The 22,394-nt window shown below is 41.1% G+C and overlaps 1 pseudogene; it reads left to right on the forward strand.

Moving 5' to 3' along the window:
• Positions 1-16,458: 16,458 nt before the first annotated feature.
• On the forward strand, positions 16,459-18,887 carry LOC132594505 (Fc receptor-like protein 2; annotated as a pseudogene).
• The last annotated feature ends 3,507 nt before the right edge of the window (positions 18,888-22,394 follow it).

Raw genomic sequence — 22,394 nt, forward strand, 5'->3', positions numbered from 1 at the left:
AAGGAAAGAAGCTAGACGTTCACTGAGGACTGATGCACCTCAACTGATACAATTTATGGACATCATTGATTTTACACCAGCCATTGTTGATAACGTTAAGTAAATAATGAAATGATGCTTTGCAAACCTTGAAAACACCTCAAGCATAAAAGTATTCAAATTTTATGTTTTTCCCCTTGGGTGTCAGAAGCTTAGACATCAGGAAGTATAACATATATCAAAATGCAATCTGATTTGAGGCTTTTAGCCTTGACTAATGAATTCAACTAACAAGATCATTTGCCAAGGGAAAAAATAATTGCCTTCTTAAAGAGGAAATACATATTTTTATTATGAAAGAGGGACTTACCATTCTAGTTTCCATATTAGTAGGTACAATATGCAATCCATAATGTACGCCTGGCTTTTAGAGGGAGAAAGGAATCCAGGTGTAGTCTGTGTCTGTCCTTAAATTTTGCTCCAAATGCCTCCCCACCTTGAGCTCCAGAACGAATAAGGTATACAGGAGAAGGGGAACATGACACTAGATCCAGCTGTGGGAAACCCATCTAAAAGAGTTGTGACAAAAGGCAGGTTTTCTCTCTTGACTTAAGAGAGAAAAAAATCCTTAAGGGAAAAAGACAGGATTGAGGTAGCCTCCTATGGACAGTGAGAGCCACTCTCCAGGAGTGCATGCAAGAGGTGCAAGCAGCACCAAGGACAGCAACCTATAAGCCGGACAGAATCAGGAAATGCCAGCAGAAATGGGGACACCAGAGGGGCTGTACAGCCTACAGAATAGTTCCGAGTGTATAGAGGACCTCCCTCCCAGAACCCCTTATGCAGATCTTCAAACCAAGGGCAAATAGTAGTACCTGTAAGCAGTCAGGGAGAGTCGAAGGAATATTTGAGAGAAGATTCATGAGGCAATTATTTTCCCAACTAGTCAGGAAGGTAACAGTTGGGGCATTAAGATTCAAGACATTACTATAATTTCTTTCTTTATATTTATTTTAATTTTTTTTACAAATAATTGAATAATTTATGCAGAGTAAACTGCATGGATTTAAAGTATACAATTTGATGAATTTTGACAAATATATGCGTCCATGAAGACACTACCACAATCAAGATCCCAAATATCTCCATCACCCCCCAAAGTTTCCTTATCCTGTACGTAATACTTCTTTCCCTCCACCTTTATGTTATGCAGTCATTGATATGCTTTCTGTCACTGTAGATTACAATGTATGCTGTAAGATTTTATATAAATAGAACCATAGAGTATATACTCTTTTGTGCCTGGCTTCTTTCACCAAGCAGAAAGATTTTGAGATTCATTCACATTGCTTCATGAATCCATAGTATATATATATTTTTTATTGCTGAGTAAATATTCCATTATATGTATATACCACTTTTGTTATCCATTTACCTGTTAATGGACATTTGGATTGTTTCATTTGTCATTATTAAAAATAAAGCTGCTATGAAAATTCATGTACAATTCTTTGTGTGGACATATGTTTCCATCGCTCCCTTGTAAACACTCTGGAGTATAATTGCTGGGTCACAGAGTAGATTGATGCTTCTCATTTTAAGAGGCTGCAATACTCTTTTCCAAAATGGCTGTACCATTTTACATTCCCATAAACAGTGTTTGATAGTTACAGTTGCTCCACATCCTTGTCAACACTTGGCATTTTCAGTTTTTAATTTTGGTCACTCTAAAGAGTTTGTAATGTGGTATAGTGTTATCTCATTGTGGTTTTGATTTCACTGATAATCAATGATGTTGATTATCTTCTCAATTCCCTATTAGCACTTTGTAGGTCTTCTTTTGTGAAGTGTCTATTCACACATTTTACCTCTTCTTTATTGGATAGTCTTTTTTTTTTTTTTTTTTTTGCGGTATGCGGGCCTCTCACTGTTGTGGCCTCTCCCGTTGCGGAGCACAGGCTCCGGATGCACAGGCTCAGTGGCCATGGCTCACGGGCCCAGCTGCTCCGCGGCATGTGGGATCTTCCTGGACCGGGACACGACCCCGCGTCCCCTGCATCGGCAGGCAGACTCTCAGCAACTGCGCCACCAGGGAAGCCCTACTGGTTAGTCTTTTTTATGATTGAGTTGCAAGAGGTTTTTTTGTTTGTTTGTTTATATATCCTGGTCTGATTTATGTGTTGCAAATGTTTTCTCCATGTCTGTAACTTGCCCTTCATTTTCTTAATGGTGTCTTTTGAAGAGAAGATATTCTTTTATTTTTGATAAAATCCAATTTATCTACTTTTTCATTTTATGGGTAAGCTTTGTGTTTTTTATGTAAGAAAATATACCCCAAAGTCAACAGATTCTTTCCTATTTCGTTTTCTAGAAATTTTATAGTTTAACTCTTACATATAAACCTAAGAGCCATTTAGAGTGAAAATTTGTGTGTGTGTATTGTGTGAGGAAAAATGTTCATTTTTTTCTTGTGAATATCCAGTTGTTCCAGCACTATTTGCTGAGTAAACTTTCTTTTGCCTCTTTATAATTTGAGTTCTTTGTCTTCTTATTACTGAGTTACTGGAGTTCTTTATGTATTTGGGATATGTATACCTTTGTCAGAAATGCTTAGCAAATATTTTCTCCTAATACATGACTTGCCTTTACATTTTCTTAACTGTACCTTTCAAAAGCAAACATTTTTAATTTGATGTGGTGGATTTATAGTCTAAATCGTTACCAGTTCCCCAACCCAACAGCTATTCCTTGTTTCTACATATTCACATTTCCCAATCATTAACTCTTGAGTCAGCCTTTTACTTCAAAAGACAAGGTCACAGGGGTATGTACATGATTTCAATACTGATTTCTAATTTAATTACATTGTTATTGGAGAACATTCTATTATTTCAGTCATTTCAGACCTATTGGGACTAGTTTTGTGACCCAGTATATAATCTGTCTCGATGAATATACCATGTGCACTTGAAAATAATATATATTCTGCAATTTTGGAGTGTCCTATTCTATAAATATCAATTAAGTCGAAGTTGAGAGTGTTGTTCAAATTTTCTGTGTCTTTATTGAGTTTTTGTCTAACATTCTTTCAAGAGCTGAGAGAAGAATGTTAAAAATTTCCTACTACAATTGTGGAATTATGTATTTTTACCATCAATTTTTGTGTCATGTATTTGAGGCTCTGGTACTAGATGTATACACATTAATAATTATGGATTCCTGAAGTTGTCTCTTTCATCATGAAATTCCATTTTATCTCTAATAATAATCTGTCTTGAAATCTATTTTATCCAATATTAGTGTAACCACTCCAGTTCTCTTATGCTATTGTTTGAATAATGTATATGTGTCTATCCATTTACTTTCAATCAGTGTCTTTATATTCCAAGTGTGTTTCTTGTAAGCAGTGTATAGTTGGGTCTCACTTTTTTAAGTATTCAGATAATTTCTTTCATTTCATTAGTGTTTAGACCAATAACATTTCAGATAATTATTGATATGGTTGGACTTATTAACTTTAGTTTTTGCTTCCTATTTTTCTCTACTGTTTTTCTGTTCCTTTGTTTTTCCCTTTCCCTCTTTCGAATTATTTGAATATTTTTAGTATCCTATTTTAGTGTGTTAAATATGGCAATTTTATTATCTTTTTAGCTATATGTCTTTATATTATTTTTAAAGGCTGATCTAGAGATTACAATATACATTCTTAATCTTTCCTGATCTGCTTGAAATTAGTATTCCACTTCTCCATAGAAAATGGAGAAATGAAACCATATAGGTATCTTTATATCCCTGCTCCTTGAATTCTTTATGTGATATTTGTCATAGGTACTACATTTACATACATGTAAAAAAATCATATAAGTCATTGCTGTAATTTATGTTTTAAGCAGTCACACATATTTTAAATAACTTAAGTAGAAAATTGTAATCTTTTATTTTTCTCCAGATATTTCAATGTTCTTAACTTTTCCTGAAGATCCAATTTTCCCTCTGATATGATTTTCCTTCAGTACTCAATATATTTGGACATTTTTCATGCTGTTAAGTATTCTTCTAAAACATGAATTTAATAGCTATATAGTATTGCATGATATAGATTCTCCCATTTTAGGATATTTCATTTTTTTTCTACTTTTGTAAAAACGTTTGAGGTGTAACTTTTGTCTGTATCTCTGATTATTTTCTCACAATAAATTCTTATTGGGACATGGAGTATAAAGAATGTTAAAGCTCTTAATCCAGTACAACTTTATATTTTATTGTTCCAGAAACGTGTAGGTGTTCCAACACTGGGTGGTGTATTTTTTTTTTCCAATATGATAACAGAAGCTATATCTGATGGTTTACATTTTATTTGGTTATTAGCGAAGTTGAATATCATTTTATGTGTGTGGGGTAGTGTTCTTTCTTTTAAACCAATAGTCAGTTTGTGATAATATTTTTGTATATTTTTTTAGCAGTTGGAACCGTCTTTTCCTAGTGAACTGTGTGATTACTTTATGAACTAATGATACTAATCCTTTACTTATTATGTGTGATGTAGATATTCATGGTGTGTCCTTTGCCTTATACTTCTGTTCATGGTATTTTAATATGCCAAAGTTATCTAATAGAATATAAAGATATATTCATTTATGAAAATGCCCTCTTCCAGCCATGGGTGAAGAGACAGGACATCTGCTGACACTTCTCTAAATTTCTCGAAACATGAAACCAAAACTTGGTCTGAAGAGAGGAAATACCCATGTGTAATGTGGAAGACATGCCACTTCTTGAATTGTATTCTCCAAAGCAGGGTGTCTTGATGCTCAAAAATCTCTGAAAATTAGGTGTCAGACAGAAAGAATTAAGGATAGGGCCCCCTAACTGCAAACAACCTGACAGCAAAGGATGATTTCAGAATCATGGACTAGGGTTACTGCTTAAAAGAACCATAATCCTTGGGTCATTCAGTCTAGAGAACAGCTTCATTGTTCCAAAAGCAAGTACGGTGTAATATATTTTGGAGCATCCACTTTTGTCTGTGCTACGCACTTACAGGGGACATACTCTTAAGATGCAAGCCAAAAACAGTGCCTTGTTGGTGAATAAAGAGACATTTATATCAAGGATTATAACTTACAATGAAATAGCCTCTCACAGTTCCCTTTGACATTTCAGTTTCCTCCCAGTACTGTCCTTCTAGTAGATGAAATCATATTTACACATTACTCTCTCTGACAACTGTAAATTCTTCTCTCTCCCTTCCTTGGTTTGAAGGAAGTTGAATGGATCTATCTACACAAGCCACTCTTAAAATAAATCTCTCCCCTCTTCTCTATCGATGGATAATTAATGTGATTCTGCTTCAACAACTGCTAATTTCTTCAGCCTTTCAGCTAGGACTGGGCTGCTTTACATATGGTGTGAGGAGTAAAAAAGGAATAGAGGGAAGTAAGCACAAAAGGAAGAAGTAGTGGTTAGTAGGTTGCTGAGAAAGTTCTCAGAAATTTGCAGATTGAAAAGATTGGAAAATGAGCAATTCTGTGCAAGTGTCTGGTTTCTTTTCTTTGACAGTTCCAGGCAGAAGGAAAAAAAAAATCTGTGACTTCCGTTCCTGCTTTATGGTCTCCAGGCAAGGTCCACTCCCTTTATCAGCACCCAGAAAACTCATATATATCTATCTAAGCCCCTTCTCTCTAACAGCTACAAGAGTGAGGCTCCTGTCACTTGAGGCCAAGAGACTTCTGTGGTTACACCCATCTGCACCCCAGTCTCCTGCCTGTCATTCTGTGTGAGCAGGGCCTGCCCTAAAAGGTAACCCTATCTGCTGAGGAATGCTAATGAGGGAGGGATAAGACCTCTTCAAAGAGAAGGGCAGGTTTTACAAGTGGCTATTGATGGAACAATGTCTGTGCCATCAATCTCCTTGGGATTTGGCAAATGACGGACTTCGGTGAGATGGATCCTGAAAACAAAGGGAATGTTGTAGAAAAATCCATGATCCATGTCCAGAATAAAGTAGTATCCTTGTGATTATCATCTGCTTTCAATAGTCAACCCAGCCATTTAGCTTTAGCTTCCCATTAACCAGGTGCCTCAACTAGTTCTTCATACAAACTTTTTTTTTTTTTGGTCCCTCAGTACCTAATGGAAAGAAAGGCCCCTAACACTAATATGGTAAAGAGGAGAACCTTGCTCTCCACACAGGTTTCAATCTACTGAAAGTGGAAATTGCTCTTTACTCATAAAATATCGATAGGACTCTTCTGGTATCAGGGAATGTGGACCAACTTATGTGACCTTAAATAGAAGTGGGAAATTATTATTAAAAAACAACTGCTTTTAGAATACTGATCAGAAAGGTCAGAAACAAATTGGAATCAGAAAGTGGGATGTTGTGGGAACCTCAGCACTAACCTGCCCCTGAAACCAGGCAGACTCATCCACCAGCCCCCATGTGTCCTTGGACAAATACTCAACTTCCTTATGCCTCAGTTTCCTCATATTAAAATGAGAATAACAATATTTTGTGAGGATGAAATGAGTTAACTTGTGCCAAGGGCTTAGAGCTATGTCTGAAATTTACTAAACACTCAAATAGTAGCTGTTGTTGCTGTTGCTATTGTTGTTGCTTGCTTCATTTTATCTAACCACATATTTTGATTTCTATTTTGTTTCTTTCATAGAAAGTCCCACTATCTGAAACTATCTCGTTTACATAATCGTTTATTGGTATATTTGCCTTCTCCGCTAGTATGTAAGTTTCTTCACAACCTCAAGGACTGTGGGTGTCCTGCTGTGTGCCCTGTTTGCTGGTGCTGAGAACTCTCAGCTTGTTTCTTACCCAGACTTGTACTCTGGAAACTGTAACAGTGTCTCATCCCCAGGGCTGGTTCTATCTCCCTAGCTAAATGCTGGACTTCCTACCCCAAGGAGGGGAGCTCCTTGAGCCTCAATTCTAAAGATGAATTAATCAGAATTCATTTGATTTCAAGTCAGACTGAGAAGACGACCATTTATAATGCTTGAAGTTCTGTCTCTTGTAAGGATTCCCTTCATCACTTTTTTTCAGGAACAATCCTAGTTGGAGTGGTAATGCTGTAGCAGTTCACTTCCAATTAATTTCAGTATTTTGTGCAAAATCGTCATGAAACAAGCCCTAGTTTTTCTTCTTTAGTTAACCGGTTATAAGGAACTCTACATGTGGGCTGAAAGAGAGGAGGAAATGAGGCAAAAGTTGGTGCCATGGCAGCCTGAGCTACCTGCTCACACATCACACAACTTACTTATGCCTGTCTGAGCCTAGTTTTGTTTTGGTTTTTTTGTGTGTGTGTTTTTCGTTTGTTTTTACTCTTGAGGATGGATTGCTGCTGTGCATATACAATATGATTATCTAAAATCTATCTCATGATTTTGTGGTCACTTGATGTCCCACGGTTAAGCATTCAATTTCCAATAAGACCCAGTAAGAAATCTAGATGCTACTTCTCAAAAGAAGAAGAGTTATCTCAGGAGTTATCTCTAGAAGAGCGTACATAGTTTTTGTCTAAAATCTTAGGACGCTATACTGTAATTCTCCTCTCCTGGCTCCTCGGGTGCCCCATGCAACATCCATACTTGCCACAGTCATCTCAGGCAGCATCAGATTTGCAGGACTGTACCCCTCCCATGGTTGAGCAGCTTCCATGGCAACATGGACTTGTTGCAGACTCGTCTTTTGCCCTGGACCTCACTCAAAACTGACAGTCGTCTGGTCTCCTCAGTGATTGGGTCACAGCAGTACACTTAAATGAGGAATACGTTGCCTCCAAAATAAAAAAGAAAATCTACCAAGGATTTTGCCTCTTCTTTAGTGATAAGGGAGTGTTAGGTGCAATAATTGACTTTGACGATGTCCTGAAATGGGGGTAATAATATCATCTAACTTACAGAGGTTTCGGGAGGAGAACATGAGATACCTGGCACAATGTATGGCATTTAGTAAGTCCTTAGTAAGTATGAGCTCAGAGGATGATGGGGGTGATGATGATTCTGTTTATTATCTCAGCAAGACTGCATAGAGAATGCCTTTTCAGACTTTTAAAACCTTTTTCCTTCTTCCCATCCTCACCACTGCACACCGCAATCAGCAGAGTCGGAAAAGGATAGAGATGACATTTGAGGTAGCCATAACTGTATTCATATCTATTATAAAAAGCAGCTATCAAATTCAAGAAGCCAGCTTAGATCTCTACTGGAAAAAGTTAATGACCAGGAACTGCCATTAAATAGAGTCAGAAGACCAGCAGGGGGAGCTCTCACACCCTGTGATGGCAGCAGAGCCGACCAGGAAGAAGAAAGATCTCTTTTAGCAAGGACTCAGCAGTTAATGAAGTCATGGACTCTTTTTACTGCAGCCCTCTCAGCTTCCTTTTCCCTCTAGAAAAGCATTCTCCTTCCCTCGCTGTGTGGGGACTTGCATATGGCTAACCGTGGTTGCAGACCCTGAATTGTAATTCTCTGCTGATCCCAAATAATCCCGCCTTTGCTGGAGAAATACCTGGCGGTCTATTTGTTTCAGGTCAACAGTACAAACAGCTGTTGTGTGTCTAAGTCATTTTATATGTAGTTATATTCCACTGAAGTCCTAGACAATTTTTTTTTTACAGTTTTTAGCAAGAAAGTGACAAGAAGTATCCTTGGTCCATACTTGTTGTGTATGTTTGTGTGAATGTGCATCAGGGCAGGGGTGTGGGGAAGGACAGGGGGCGGGTACAGTGACCCCCGCCCCCAGGAGGATAACAGGCCTTTGGGTTCCTAAGTACCAAACCCTCCATAATCCCAGAAAGAATAAACAGGTCTTCCTGGGTTTGTGTGGGCTAAGACCTTCCTAACAGACAATTCAATTTTTACTCTCAAGAAGGAAATGGATACTTTGAGTTCAAAAGGCAAAGGCAGTTGTAGACCTGGTATGAGAATAAGGGGAAGGAAAAGAAACAGAGGCTTTGGGTCCAGGAAAGAGGTAGTCATCTGCTCCTGAACAGATGGAGCTCCTGAGTGGCACCCCTCACACTGTTTTCAGGATCTGTCTGTGTCCCAGGAAGTCCCAGGGTCGATCAACTATAGGCTCTACTACTGGGAGGGACATCTTGAAAGTGTCCAGCAGTGGTGGCTAAAACAGAGGACCCATCCCAGAGGTACTCTTTCCAAGGAAGCCCTCCTACCACATGAGTGATAACATTGTCACTCACGGGCTTCAGTGTACTGAGCACCACTTACTGTGGAACTGCAATAGGACACATCCCAGGACTTGTAAGATCTATGTGATCACTAAGACCCACTGGGTGGAAGAGTTGGAGTGCACATGTAAGCAGCTCTTTGCAGTAAACTGCCCTCAGCAGGAAACCCCTTTTCTTGTCACTTTAGCAAAGCTATATTGTTACTAACTTTTTTGTGTGTGTGTGTGGTACACGGGCCTCTCACTGTTGTGGCCTCTCCCGTTGCGGAGCACAGGCTCCGGACGCGCAGGCTCAGCGGCCATGGCTCACGGGCCCAGCCACTCCGCGGCATGTGGGATCTTCCCGGACCAGGGCACAAACCCGTGTCCCCTGCATCGGCAGGCAGACTCTCAACCACTGCTCCACCAGGGAAGCCCTATTACTAACTTTTAAACCAAGCACCCCCTTGCTCTACTCATCTCTGGCTCTAGCAGACCTTTCAAATCTTTTGATCACACAATACTTCTTTGGTTCTTTCCTAGATCAAAGAAGTAGAAACAAAGAATAAGTAATTAACAGATGACCATATCTCTTCCTTAGCTTTGTCTTCAGTAATATCATGAACAAACTTTATGACCAAACTGTGTAAACAAGATAACATCTAGAGGAAGATCACAAGAAGTAAATGGACCTGCATGCCATGGGGGATAGCCATGACCCTGACCCCCCTATCTCAAAGATTAACTGAGATTATTTCCTTTTTTTCCTTTAAAACATTCATGGTCTAGCAGAGTCTTCGGAGGTAATTTTTTGGGGAAGCTGAGTCTACCATCTCCCCAGATTGCCAGCATTCTGATTAAAAGCAACTTTCTTTTTTACCAACATTTGTCTTTCTTGAGTTTGAGTTTTGAGTGGAGAGCCGCCAGACCTAATTCGGTAACACATATACTCTGGAGGTGAACTGAAACAATTTGGTGCACGACGAGTATGGGACAGACAGATATTCCCCTTTCATTCATTTATTTCTTGTATGTGTCAGATGCTAGTTTAAGTGTTTTCACATAGTAACATTTAATGGAGAAGTTGAGATTTCTGCTCAAGGTGAGAGCCAATAGGCCCTAGAGCACATGAGTGTGTTTGCAGGGTGTGAGCAGAGTAGAAACTACGTATAAGGAACCACATGAAGTATAAACAAGTGATAGATGAGAAGCATTCTGGTGAAAGACATCAAGTAAGTTCTTTGATCCTAACAGGAAAATAGATGATATGTCATTCTCTATCAAGGCTTTCTCCCCTTATTAGACTAGAAACTACATGAGGTCAGGGATCATTAGCTTCATTCAACACAACATGGCCAGGGAGATATAGGTCACCTATATAACTCAGCCCATAAGACACAGTAAATAAACAATAGATAATTGTTAAAGGAATGAATGAAATCCCCCAGACACAGAAACTAGGGAGACTTGAACTGTTATAATGGGATACCAAGTCTTACAGTTCCTGGATGACTCCTTGACTATTTTAGCTACGTTGTTGACCTATATTTAAGCAGATATATAAACAAGAGAACAATTTCACTTCCTTAGGACCCCCAACAGAGGAAATGGCAATTAGCAAATAACAGTGTCCTCGGCTTCCCCTTTTCAAAATCTCTGGGCCACGCTTATTGGTGCCACTGTGGACAACCTCTGTCCTCAGATCCAAGTGCAACCGTCAATTTCCAAGAGGAACTCTTCTGAGTCTCCTGGAACAAGACTCCATGCTGCTGTGGATTTGCTGCTGGTTCTAGGTGAGTGGGCACCACAGAGCAGGACCTGGATGGGATGGATTTTTCAGCCTCCCCAGAGCACTAGTCTCAGATGCCCATAAAAATTCCCTTGGGCTCTGCCCTCAGGCATTCTCTAGGGGTAAAATGGACTGGGAAAGCTTTCCTTGGAATGTGGGCCCCTATCATCTTAAATAAGAATTTAGCAGTGTGTCAAAATAAAAATGATGACAATAGAAATGTTAATATTTTTTGAGTGCTCTCTAGCAATTTGCTTGTGTTAAGTATTTTCATCTTACACTAACTACTACCAAGTAGAATTTGTGTCAGAATTGAAGAATAGATATATCGACGGTTATTATATAATTAACCACATCAAAATGCTAAATAGGAGAAAAATTATGGTGACAACAAGTGCCAAAGGTATTAGAATAGGTATAAAAAAATCAATATCTATTCCTAAAATAAGTATCACAGAACAGAAGACTACCTACCTAACATAACAAAGAATACCTGTTCTAGATTGACAGCCAATATTACACATAACAGAACAAGACTAAAATTGCCATTCAAATTGGAGCTAGAAACCAGAGGCTTGCTATCATTATCATTTGTCATAGTTTTTAAATTTTGCCAGTATGCTAACATTAGTAGCAAAAGTAAGAGGCATACACATTGGAAGGCAAGATTTAAAATATATTATTCATTCTTTATTCATTCCCACCACACTTATTTGACATTTGCTTGTTTGCTATTGTGTTATGAACTATGCAGCCTCTATTCTTGATTATATCATCTATGTGGTATAGTTTGAAGTACATGAATATGAATTAATTAGGAAGATTCAAGATAACAACCAAAGCAGTGACCTCCTTGAATATTATCAAATATTAGTTTGAGATTATAGTGAAGAAATTCCATCTACAGTAGCCATAAAAGTGAAAAAATAAGAGTGATAAAAATGGTTTTTGACTTATAAAAGGAAATCTATAAAACTGTACAAAGAAAACTTCAATGAATGAAGACATGTCATATCCAAGACAGTCTGGATAGGAGCACTAAAGTAGGAGTGTTATAAAGATGTCAGTTCTCCCCAAGTTGATTTATAGATTCTATATAATTTCAATCAAACTACCTGCAGAATTTTCCTTGGAACTCAATAAAATGTTCAAAAACTTATCTGGAAAAATCTATTGGTGAGAGTATCAAAGAATAGATTTTTTTTTTAAAGAGTAACATTGGAAATCTAATTCATATATTTTATAAATAGATTCTAGAACAATATAAAAAGATGATAATATGGGTACAAGATATAAATATAGATCAGTGGAAAATAATAGAAATCTAGAAATACGTTCAATTACATATTAGCTTAATTTATGGTAAATAGACATCATCACACAATAGATATTTACAGATTCCACTGTAAATTTTAAAATAAACCAGATAATTAAGAAATAAGTGTATTTTTTTAATTCTCAAAAACATGGAAAATGCATTAAGGCTGTATTGGATTTTTATACAGATTATGTCTTCCTAAATATTGAAGTAGTAGAAAATTCAGAGAAGATTTTCTAAAATAAACATTTGATATGTCTGTAATATGATAATAATACAACTATAATAAAAATGAGTATTACCTTTGGAAAATATTTACAGCTAATAAGGCAAAGAGCTGAGATATGATGCAAAGAATTCATATAAATTGGCAAAAAACTTGAAAATGTTTTGGGTAAATGGATAAAGATCATGATGATCTACTAAAAGACACTTCCTGCAGCAGCTGCTTACTGGACCACCCGCTTCACAAAAACCATTGTTTATCCCTAAAACCTAGCAGAGTGCCTGGCACGTAGCTGCACTCAATTAATATTTCTAGTATGAATTAGTAAATCCATTCAAGAAACACAGATTAAAACATGGCGGTACAGTTTACAGTCAATAAATTTGCAACAGCAACAATAATCCCAGAAGGCCACATGCTAGTTTCCCAGTGCAGGAAGATTGAGTAAAGCAGATGCAGTCACGTTGCTCCTGGCAGCGGAAGTGGTAAAGCATATCTGGAAAGCCAGTTAAAAAATGGCATGTATGTTGACCTAGGAATCCCAGTTCTGGGAATCTAAAATAAAGGGGTCAGCATGGAGAAGAGAATGTGCACCATGATGTTCACTGTATTTATTATAATATGATAATATCAAAGAAATGAAAGCAGAATTCTAAACTGTATCTTAACAAGCACTAAAATTAGGTTAAGATAATACACATACAAGAAAAATGGAAGGAAATAGTGAAATCTGATGAGCTGTGGAATTGAAAATATACAGGAGAAGTTATATTTTTTTAATATAAATAATATTTAAAATATTTGAAAAATAAGAGTTTCAAACTTCAATTCTGACAGTAGGCTTAGCATTTTTACTTTGATGTATCCCTGTTACATTGCAAAACTACATAAATGGTCTTTTTTTATTCAGTAAAAAGGAGAAGTTTGATACCCACTTCTGTGTTCTTAACAATTCTCTCTCTTCCCACTGTCATAGCCCTATTACACTGTATTGTAATTTCTTATCAACTTAGCATCTCTTCCATTAGACTGTAATTTTCTTGAGGGTAGGGGCAGTGTCTTATTCTTGGTAACTCTAATATTTAGACCCACTCCTGGCACAGTAAGTATTTACCAAACGCTTGTTGAACAAATGAGTGCATGAACAAGGAAGTTGCTTCCACTGAGTGCCCTTGTAAAGGGACAATCCCCTAGATGAGAACTTGGTGAGATCAGACTTCTGCTAAACCCTTCTCTGGACACCAAAGTCAAAACAGAGAGCAGGTAAGGGAGACCAGTGCCGAGGAAATGGAAGGGCTAGATGTCTTTCTCCACTGTTCTTCTTGCCTCTGGGCTATTCCACACTAGCGTCTGGGACCAAAGAAGAGAACTGCTGAGTAGCCAATAGGCCCTGATGATGAACTGGAGAAGTGTCCATCAGCTGTTTGGGTAGGGACAGGGCAACATAGAGAAGGCAAAGAAAGGCAGATAAAGTGTGAGTGTGCAGCTGAGGACGGGATCCCTGTACTGTGCTAATTTCTCATGTCTCTCTCTCTTGCAGTTCCTGGCTGAGGAGAGTCCTGTAAGCTCCTCTTTGTTTCTTTTTCATCGCCTTGGAGTTACAGTGCCCGGCACAGGAACCTGGGGAAGCTTGTACCAATCCTTCTCCCCACAGTTGCAGGGAAGTGTCCCCCTTTCCCCTAGGCCCAGTCGTTCTAGTCCTATCTACCTCTCTGTTCCTGGCACCTTCCTGCTCTGCTCTGCTCAAGAGTTTACTTTCTGACCTCTTCTGCAAAAGGAGGAGGATGCACCTGACAAAGGAAAGACAGGTAAGGAGACAGTGTCTTCACCTGGTTGCAGGTGCACGAAGTCTTCTGGGAGCACCCCAGCTGGAAATCCATTTTAGGAACAGGGAGGCAGCTCTGCCAGAAATATTCACAGGAACTGTCTCACCCAAATCCTTGATCCAGGCTCAGAACAAATTCCTGTCATTTCCATCCTTTTCACCTACAAACTCAATATTTCATATTGACCCTGTTTCAACTTGTTATTTCCTGGTCTGAGCAAGAGTCAGTGCTGTTTTGGGGTGTGGGAGGAGGAACTGTTTACTCATTTGTCTGATTCATTTCAGGCCGTGATACTCATAAAGAATCATACGAGGAAGGGCCATAACTACCCCAGAGCAATGTGGGCTCCTCACTTCCTTGGCACCAGCCAAGCAAGGGATGAGGGTTTTGGCAGCCAGTCCAAACTTAGGGTCTCTTTCTCTTTCTCTTTCTTTCTCAAGCAGAGAGCATGGTTTAGTAGAAAGACTATGGCCTTAAAATTCAGCAAATGAGGTTCAAATCCTATCTTTGCTACACTCTAGCTCTGTGACCATGAGCAAAATGGCCTGATTCCCCCACTGACTTACATGTTTACAAATGAGACATGATGATAATGACCCCACGGGTATTCGTGAGGATTCAGTGACCTCATGTAACAAGTATAACTAGGTGCCTCGCGCCCAGTGGAAACTTGATTCATGACAGGTTCGTTCCATCTGCTGCCCAACCAAAAGCTGTGCTCCCTTCCATCCTCCAAGGACCACCATCTTCCAAGGCACAGGGGTAACAATGACATGCAAAGCATCCCTCTACCCAGGAACAGAGAGAGCATGATGAGCCTATGAAAGAATATGGACTAAAAATTTCATTTCAAATGCTATTTAAGAGACACATCCTGGAAAGCACCAGTGCTGTACCCTGAACTTGAGTCCCAGTGACCCTGTGTACCTGGTAGTCTCTTCAGGTGAGGGAGAGGAGGGTCAGGCTTCAGAAATCATCTGCTCCTGAATGAAGGGTAAAATTCATGAGGAAAAAGCAAAACTGTCATTGAAGAAACTATGAATGGATAGGTTTTGTGGGGAAAGTGAGTGCAAGATATCAACAGGCACCCAGAGGATGGAAAATCAAGGAGTGAATTGAGTGTCTACTGTCTATTGCAGACTGGCTGATTCTCCAGGTCCCACACTCTATCTTTGAAGGAGATAGAGTGATTCTGAGCTGCTGGAGAAGGGAGGGAGGGGAATTGAATGAAATTATTTACTACAAGGATGGGAAAAAACTTGCTGCTTGACGTAGAGAATGGACTTGAGGACACGGGGAGGAGGAAGGGTAAGCTGGGATGAAGTGAGAGAGTGGCATGGACATATATACACTACCAAATGTAAAATAGATAGCTAGTGGGAAGCAGCCACATAGCACAGGGAGATCAGCTCGGTACTTTGTGACCACCTAGAGGGGCGGGATAGGAAGGGTGGGAGGGAGGCTCAAGAGGGAGGAGATATGGGGGTATACGTATATGTGTAGCTGATTCATTTTGTTATAAAGCAGAAACTAACACACCATTGTAAAGCAATTATACTCCAATAAAGATGTTAAAAGAAAAAAACTTGCTGCTTTTACAAGGAACTCAAGCTTCAGCATACCAAAAGCGGTCTCCAGATACGATGGCTTATATAATTGCGCTGCTTTCTGAGGAAGGTTATGTATCTCTGTGGCAAAGAACTTCAAACCGTGTAAGGGTCAAAATTCAAGGTAATGACTACACTCCAGGTATAGCAGGGTTGGGTGCAAACAAGTCTCGTCAAGGAGCAGGGAGGCGGAGGGTGTGCTCATCAAGCTTCCCTAGAAAGCCATGGGTAGAAATTATGATACTTCAGTTGTGCCAGGGAGTTGGGTGGTGATTCTATTGACCTGGTTTTGTAAGACCTATTTGATAGTGCTGAGAACATAGATGAGTCTCTCCAGGTGCTCTGAGCCTCGCTGCCCTGGGATTATGTTTGTTCTCTTTAGAGCTGTTTCCACCTCCTGTGCTGACAGCTAACACCGTCTGGCCCACCAAGGAGAGTCTAGTAACCCTAACCTGTAAGACTCCACTCTCTCCACAGAGTCAGATGCCCAACTTCAATTTCACCTCTTCAGAGATGTCTAGGACCTGGGGTCATGCTGGGGCAGCTCCCCAAAGCTCCAGATAGCTGCCAGGTGGAAAGAAGACTCAGGGTCTTCCTGGTGCAAGGTACAGAAGTGACTTCCTGTGTCTGGAAACTGAGCCAGAGATTCCAAATTTATGTGCAGAGTGAGTTTTGGTGAAAAGGGCTACTGGGGCTGGAAAAAGGGAGGTAGGGCAGGGCGTTATTCAGACCTTAGTTCCTTCTTTTCCCATAAGATGGGGATGGGGGTCTGTTCCAGAGAGATCCTGAGGCTATCCTGAACTCCTCTCATTTCTAATAGTGCTTTAGGACTGGAATGGTTACCGAGAGGCTTCAAGAATCATAAAACTTCATGGGCTTCCCTGGTGGCGCAGTGGTTGAGAGTCCGCCTGCCGATGCAGGGGACACGGGTTTGTGTCCCAGTCCGGGAAGATCCCACATGTCGCGGAGCGGCTGGGCCCGTGAGCCATGGCCGCTGAGCCTGCGCGTCCGGAGCCTGTGCTCTGCAATGGGAGAGGCCACGACTGTGAGAGGCCCGCGTACGACTAAAAAAAAAAAAAAAAAAAAAAAAATCATAAAACTTCAGAATGTCCACCACAGTCCTCTTAACTTTACCTTTCTTATTGTAATATAATCAGATATATACTGGGTGCCTATTATTATGCTATAGAGGCTTTGCAGGGAGCTGACAGTCATCTAGAGAGTAGCCTAGTAGCAAATCCAACACAGTAGGATTTGAGAGAACAGAGAGACCCATTTTATATCAGAGCAATTAGAGAAGATAGTATTGAAGCAGAGGGTCTTGAGGTAGGTCTGAAAAGAAGGGAGAGAAGCAGTTTATCATCTTGCATGATGTCCCTTTAAAGGAGGGCTAATATTTTCCATTATTCTTCCTAGCTCTCAACACAAGACTTCTGCCTATTGTCACCAAGCACAAGCCCAAAGATTTTCCCCTGGCGTTGCCCATCCTGGCCCCCTAGGGGAAATAAGCTCCTGAAGTGAGTACATTATAAGATGAGGAACCTCATGTGACCGAAGGCTGAGAAGTGAGAGTCTTGCCTCCCACAGAAATATACTCAGGATTGACACCCAGCATCCCCAATTCGTACTCTACAAAGATCGCTGTTTTCTGATCTTACTCAAAATTTCCAAGTCCATCTGCTGTCACTTTTAAGGTGATACCAACCACTTCAGCCCTGATGTTCCCAAGAGTCAAGCCTCACCTGCTGTCTCCTGTTCACACAGGGAGCCCTGTGTCTTGTGTCTCCGTGGAAACTCTGCCCCCAGAGGGCAGGTGATTGAAAGGAAGACACTGGTCCTTGTCTGCTCTGTGTCTGAAGGCGCAGGGGACATCACCTTTTCCTGACACAGAGGGGACGTGAAGGAGAGTCTGGGGACCAAAACTTGGCATTTCCAGGGAGCAGAGCTGGAAATCCTTGTTATCACGGAGGGCCAGGCTGGGGGATACTACTCTACAGCTGACAACAGCTATGGCTTCATCCAGAGTGAGGCAGTAAATATCACTGTGAGAAGTGAGTTCCATCCACCCACAGTTCAGTCAGAGGTACTCAAAGTGGGCTCAGGGAACCTTTGGGTCATGAGACCATTTTAAGGTAATCATAGGGATGAGAGCTATGAAGAGCTAATTCTTTTCTGACAGAGGCAGACCTTCCAAAATAAATAGCTGCTTTAGGGGAACTACAAATTCGGTAGAAAAAATAAGATAGTAAGACGAAAGAGATGAAAGCACACTGCTGCTGTCAGCCAGCCGGAGAAAGGCTTCCTGGAATTCATCCTCACAGTTCTGGGGTAAATGCCTCTGCAGCTGTGCTGTTCAATACAGTGGCCGCTCGTCACATTTGGCTGTTTACATTTAAATTAATTAAAATAAAAAATTTTCTCTTTTGTTCACACTAGTCACATTTCAAGTGCACAGCAGCCATATGCGTGTAGTGGCTGCCATACTGAGCAGCAGGGCTATAGAGCGTTTCCACCACTGCAGGACGTTCTGTTGGACAGCCCTGATCTAAGGAATGTGGGAACAGAGGCAGGGGTAGATGGTGAACTGTCAAGAGGAAGAGACCCTCTCTGACAGCCCGCGGTCCCCCTCAGGTCCTGTGTGTTGCCCTGTCCTCACTCTCAGGGATCCCGGAGCCCAGGCTGTGGCGGGGAACGTGATGGAGCTTCTCTGTGAGGCCCAGAAAGGCTCTCCCCGATCCTGTACTGGTTTTATCATGAGGATGTCAGCCTGGGGACCAGCTCGGCCCCATTTGGAGGAGGAGCATCCTTCATTCTCTCTCTGACCACAGAACATGCTGGAAACTACTATGTGAAGCTGTCAATGGCCTGGGGGCCCAGCGCAGTGAGGCACTACTATTCAATGTCATTTGTGTGTTGCTTGAGCTTGGGTTACACGCTTCCCTTCCAGAGGAAAGACTCTAAGCATGCCGGTCGATGAGAAAGGGCATTTGGTTAAGATTGGGGCTCCTCGGGAATTCCCTGGTGGTCCAGTGGTTAGGCCTCCACACTTTCACTGCCATGGCCCAGGTTCAGTCCCCGGTCGGGCAACTGAGATCCCACAAGTCATGTGCCACAGCCAAAAGAAAAAAATTGGGGTTCCTCAGTGACTCATACTGGAAATAGAGACTACTAGAAATTGTGAAAGTTAGCAGCCAGCCTCACACTAGCCTGAGAGGAGTGGATTACACTCCAGGTCATTGGACAAATAACTGAACATCCACTTATCCGTTTCAAACTAAGGCAAAACTCACTGGGACCCCTGCCCCATCCCTGACCTCACACCCCCTCCCCCGCAGTATCCGCAGATGTCCAGCTTGAGTCCCAGGCCTCTCTCCTCAGAACCTGCAGAGGACAAGGGCCACCTTCTGGCTGCAGTGATGGCGGGGAGGTGGGGGGAGTCACTGCTTGGTTTCCTGACAACTGCTGCTCTGTTTTTCACCTAAGGTTCCAGAGGAAGTCAGGTTTGTAACTTCTGCTTTTACTTTTTGTTGCTCTATCACTGATTATCACCAAAAATACTGCCTGGGTGCAGCAGGTGGCATCCACATAGTCTGGAAGCTACCACCCAGTGGGTGAGGCTGTCAGTTAAAGTAATTCAACCCTCCAAGAAAGTGCTTTACATATGTGAGTTCAAGTGAGACTGATTGCCCATTTACATTTGTTTATTCAATAGAACTCTGACAAAATAGCTATGGGTTAGAAACAATCTCCATGAAGATGCATAGACAAGAGAAATACAACAGGGAACTAGATTTGAAAAGAAATAATCTGAGTATTCTAAGTACTATAGAATATAATGCAATGGGTATATTAAGTACAGTATAACTGACATATTAATTATAATATATTATAATATACTATATTATGCATACTTATATATGATAATGTATAATATAATAGAAAAAGCCTTGGATTGGAAGTAAAGAGATGAGTTGTAGCCACAGTTCTGCCACTTGCTGGGTGGGATATATTAAAAACCTACCAAGACAATGGTTTTATCTCTCTGACCATTTTCTTTCTCTGAAAATGGGGATATTAATGCATCCTCTCCTTGCCCTCATAGAGGCATTCTGAGGATAACATGAAGTACAGAGTCATCTTACATAAAATGTCTTACTTCATTTACTCATTTAGTTATACCTCTAATTCATTCCATGAAGGACTTGAGAAAGCTTGTGACAAAAACATTGACAATTAGAGAAGAATGTCAAAGAGAGAATCAAGCCCATGGAAAACATAAAGAGATGGAAGTCAGCCACAGCTTGCTTACCTCAGCTTGTACTCACACAGACACAGGTTCTAGGCTGCCCTCTTGGTAGCAGGAGGGTGCTGGCTGCTCCAAGCCTGCCTCTTGTTTAATGCTCAGGATCCAGATGGCTCCTGCAGAAGTCTCAAGGAGAACTTGGGATGAGCCAGCCTGGAGCATGAATGGCACATGTCCCACCCTTCACAGGAGTAAGGAAGGAGGAGGCAACCTCACCCAAATCTCATGAACCAAGCACAATTGTCATCTAATAGGTGAGGGGTGCCCCCCCCCCGAAGAAGACTTTATTGGATACACAAAGCCAGCTAAAATCTTGACAATAGACAATCAGATATCACTACCTTGACTCCAAGAAGTCACTTGTTCCAAAATTAATATAGGCTAGGTCCTTTACCCACAATAGAATAATCACATTTCCTCTCCCAATTCAGCCCCCTTCCATCACCTTTTTCAATTCTTATGCCCAAAGAAGAGCTGTTAATCCCAAGAGAGGCTTTTTTTTTTTTGGCGATACGCGGGCCTCTCACTGTTGTGGCCTCTCCCGTTGCGGAGCACAGGCTCCGGACGCACAGGCTCAGCGGCCATGGCTCACGGGCCCAGCCACTCCGCGGCATGTGGGATCTTCCCGGACCGAGGCACGAACCCGTGTCCCCCGCATCGGCAGGCGGACCCTCAATCACTGCGCCACCAGGGAAGCCCCCAGGAGAGACTTTTGATGTTTTTCTCTGGGGAGTCTTTCCACTACTTTTACCTTTTTTAAAAAAGGCTCTTGTAATATTATGCCATAATGCACTTACTAGATGGATTAGGGATGCCCAGCATATTGGTGCCAAGGACAGCACTTCCATCCTTAGAAGCCCTCCAGATATCCAGCAAGCTCACATAAAGACAATGTCAAAAGTAGAGAAAATCCTAACTAACACAGGGAAGGAAAAGGACCCCGGCACTCACTTAATATCTCCAGTCACAAAAGGAGCCTATTAAAATGCCCTGTGCCAAGAGACTGCAGAAGACCTTCAGAGCGAAATGTCCCCATGAAGATACTAACCAGAGGGACAGAAGGGAGCCTGGCACACACCAAACAAGTGGTTGCAGATCTCCATGGCCTTGGAGGGTATTTAGAGTGTTTTAAAGTGCCTTATTTTCAGGACAGAGGAAGGAAGAATATAGACTCCAGCAGGATGAAGACTACCCTGCCTGCTAAGGGTACCTGTTAAAGTTCATGTTTATTTCATTTAAATATTCACTTTTTAAACCTTCCAGGCAAGACTGTATATTACTTGTGCAAAGCGAATCAGCGATGGCCAAATAATTAAAATCCTCAAGAATTCAAAATTGTGGGTCCTTTAATTTCAAAATCAAGTATGTCCTGAATATATGCTATAGGATTACCCTGAACTGTGACTATGTGGGACACAGAACAGCATCACAGCCTCTTAAGACTGGAAGAAACCAGGTCAGAGTCACCACGCAGTACAACTCCAGGGGACGCCATTCACATTGTAGTCTACAGAGACAGCATCCCATAGGGTTAAGCAGCATAGCCCTGGAGTCAATAAATCTGGCTGCACAACAGAATCAGCCATAGAATAAACAAATATCTGATCCCAGCCCAGACTTACTGAATCTAAATTTTTGGAAATGAGGATAAAGAAATGGTATTTAGGGCTTCCCTGGTGGCACAGTGGTTGAGAGTCCGCCTGCCAATGCAGGGGACACAGGTTCGTGCCCCGGTCCGGGAAGATCCCACATGCCGTGGAGCGGCTGGGCCCGTGAGCCATGGCCGCTGAGCCTGCGCGTCCGGATCCTGTGCTTCGCAACGGGAGAGGCCACAACAGTGAGAGGCCCGTGTACCGCAAAAAAAAAAAAAAAAAAAAGAAATGGTATTTATTTAATTCCCTGAGTAACTCGAAAGCACAGTCAGGTTTAGGCTAATTCGTAAAACTAACAAAATAATATTAATAAAAATAATAGCAGCAAATATCTTCACCGTGTGTCAAATGCTGTTCCCATCACTTTAGCATGCGTTGACTAATTTAATCTTCATTTGAGAGGTATTATTATTATTACTGTTTTCCCCATTTCACAAATATGGAAACAAGAGGTACAGGAATGGTGAGTAACCCTAAAGTGACCCAACTACAGGCTGGCTGAAGAAGTGCGGC

Source organism: Globicephala melas, chromosome 1, assembly GCF_963455315.2.
Source record: "Globicephala melas chromosome 1, mGloMel1.2, whole genome shotgun sequence".
NCBI lineage: Eukaryota > Metazoa > Chordata > Mammalia > Artiodactyla > Delphinidae > Globicephala > Globicephala melas.